The following is a 3,104-nucleotide window of genomic DNA, read 5'->3' as shown; positions in this document are numbered from 1 at the left end:
AAGCGCCAAAGGAGATATGCTGAGGCACTCCTGTCAAGTGTTAAAGCAGCGTCATTAGTGTTTATCACACCAACAGGCCTGTTGATTTTGCAGACACATTTTTTCTTGCATATTGCCCTGTAAATAGCCCAAATCACTTGCTAAGCTCCCTTAGATAAGACATCATTTTCTACTGGGACAGAAAACTTTGGACTCCCTGAAGGGAGTGCATATTAAGTTGTGGTATGGAGAAAACAATAGGGACAAAGAGTTAGGATAGAGAAGAGAATTTCACAAAGGGGATAAGCATGTGATAGAGACAGGTAACAGCAGAGGAAGAAGAAGATCAGGCTCACAGGACCCCTTCTAGCTTAGAGTAGTCTCTAGAAGACTTGCACAGTTATGGATTTCCATTGGATATACAGCTTTGGCAACCAGCATTACAGGCCTGCCAATATTTGCAGCTGTTGATCCGCTCCATAATTTTGAGCTACATAGACTTATTGGCAGATTGAATTAACCTTTGCATGGCCAGGGAGTCCCCAAAACACAAGAAAACACCAGAAAACACCCAGACTGCCCTTCCATTGGCTATGTAACTGGTTTGCACATATGCAGCGGCTGTCTTTATGTCACTGTAGTTTATGGGGCAATGGATAACCAGAATGCTGCTCTTCAATGAAAACATTTTTTTTTTTCATTATCTAGAGCATTGAACTGGAAGGTATGGCATCATATAGCCAATTCTGATTCTTCATCCAATGTGAACTGCAGTAGCCTCACTAATACCACTGATACTAAAAATGACTCATTCTAGCAGGGGATCTGGATCTATTTTTCACCATGCTTCTCATTAGAAGGATTTGTTAATTTACAGCAGACTTAAGGTGCATGTCTACCCTATCGCTCCACCTAAATGCAACTTTGTCCCCCTTTAAGGAACACTGTTGAATGCTCCAAGAGTTGGGGAAATGAAAAAGCAGACAAAAAATGAAAAAGAAAAAAATGTACAAACATGAGAGATATGTACAACAGAGTATATGAAGCAGTATGTGAAAGTGTGTTTCCTGCTGGAGCTGGTGTTTATCCTTCCTTATGCAGCTCAAGAGCTCGTGGGCAGCTGGTGGCAGTGGGCCAGCCTGGGCTATGTCACTTTGGTTCTAAGTTGGATTGCTGTTATGGCTGGAGAAGGAACAACAAGGACCGCTGTGAAGGTAATATCAACACTTTATGCTTGTCTCCTCTCCATGGCTGTGTACTCACTAGTAATTGTTTTCACATGAAGCTGCCAAAAGTCATGGAAAGAAACCTTGTGCGGGAATGAAATCTCTAACTCAATGAGAGTGAAGAAATATGTTCTAGAGACCATCTCCTTAGAAACAGTCTTGGATGAATAATACCAAACAGTAAAATACAGATTCATAAATTCTTAGATCCAGAAGGGAACATCTGTTCTAACTTCCCGCAGATCCCTGACCATGAGATTAGAAATATATCTACTGTTACAGCTCTCAAACAATAAGCACTAATGATGCAGTAAATTCTAACACTATATACAAAGTCCTGAAGCATTTTATGCATTGGTATTCTTAATCTTCAGAAGTGCACAGCCTCTGAGAAGCAGTAGGTTTCTAACTTCTAAAACTATAAATTAAAAAACAAGTGAAACCTGCACCTGACTTGAACTTGGATAGCCAACCAGTGTTTTATTCTGCAGATTGTTTGCTTAATGAAGGATCAATGATTCTTTACACATTTCTAATTTGAAAAAGATCTGGAGACTCCAAGAAGAAGGCAATGTGGAATAGCTCTTTAGCTGTATTTAGGCAAAGCACAAAAATCATAAAATATGGGCTTTAGGACTCTTTCTCAGCTGTTGCGCCTGTTGTCCCAGGGAGTTTGGCATTGCATATCTAGGGAGTTTGAATAGACGCTTGGTGTCATTAACATCTGAAAATCATCAGACTAATGATGGGGAAGGTACCAAAAGATACCAAAGGGAAAGATACCAAAAAACTGCTGTTCTGAGTGTACATATAGCTTGTCAGTTAAAAAAAAAAAAAGTCATCAACATCTTTATTGATAGTTTTACATTATTTAATATTGCCCCATTTTTTGTGTCAATGAATACATGAAGGAACAAGTGACGAATATAACTTAGATGAGCAAGTGAAGTAAGTTGTCTTACTTTAAAGCAATAGGTTGCTCTCTTACTAGACTCCAGTTGGATAAACTTTAAAATTACTCTTTGATAAACTTTTTAAAATTATAATGTATTTTTTTATTGTAAATCAAGAAGCAGTTGTATTCTCTGCTTTATCGTTTATACTCTGTTGATCTCACATTACGCCTCTGCATTCAGAGACGAGGGTGGTCTTTACCTATGCCTTAATTTGCAGAGTTAGTGGCTTAATATTTCTGAATAATTCTTTAAATGTGAGTAAGACTTGACTACAGCTGTATGAATTCTAACATACTCTAGGGTATGTAACACCATGCCTCTCCTCTTTCCTATGCTTCACCAAATTTAATTACATGAGGCAGCTGGAGACACATCTTTCTACATTTCACTTTTTTTTAAACTTTTTTTCAGTGCTGGTGCTGGTTTAAATGCATGTCTACTTTACTTTTACTGGAAAACCCTAATGTTGATTATCAAATTGACTTGAAGAGATTGTTCATCTGAGTTACTAAAAACAAAGCCAAACCTTGATAAAGGCAGTATTTATTTTTTGATTAATGATCCGGAGAGCTGAAAGATCGAAAACCTTTTCTCTTACAGCTTACAGCTCCTTCATGTCATTGTAAATCTGATGCAAATATACGTTTTGGGACATAAGGTAACAGTAGTTTTCTGATCATTGGATGGACGTGCTGTGGAGGTTCCACCATAGGATGGACATGTTCCTCAGCTCTAAGTGGGAATAGACAACAGTGGAAAATTGCCAGTGGGTAATACGCTGCTGATGGCTGCAGGATGGCTCTTGTCTCATCCCACCACGAGGTGTCTAGCATAGGAGGTCAAGCTGTTGGCTAGCTTCTCCTCAGATACAGCTTTCCCAAAGCAGGAAAAAGACAACAGCACAATGCTGTAAATGTGATTTGGTAGCACTACAGAAAGGACA

This window comes from Tinamus guttatus, unplaced genomic scaffold, assembly GCF_059628265.1.
Source record: "Tinamus guttatus ecotype Peru unplaced genomic scaffold, ASM5962826v1 Tinamus_guttatus_pri_ptg000083l, whole genome shotgun sequence".
NCBI lineage: Eukaryota > Metazoa > Chordata > Aves > Tinamiformes > Tinamidae > Tinamus > Tinamus guttatus.
The sequence above is the reverse complement of the archived record's forward strand: the minus strand, read 5'-3'. Positions refer to the sequence as shown.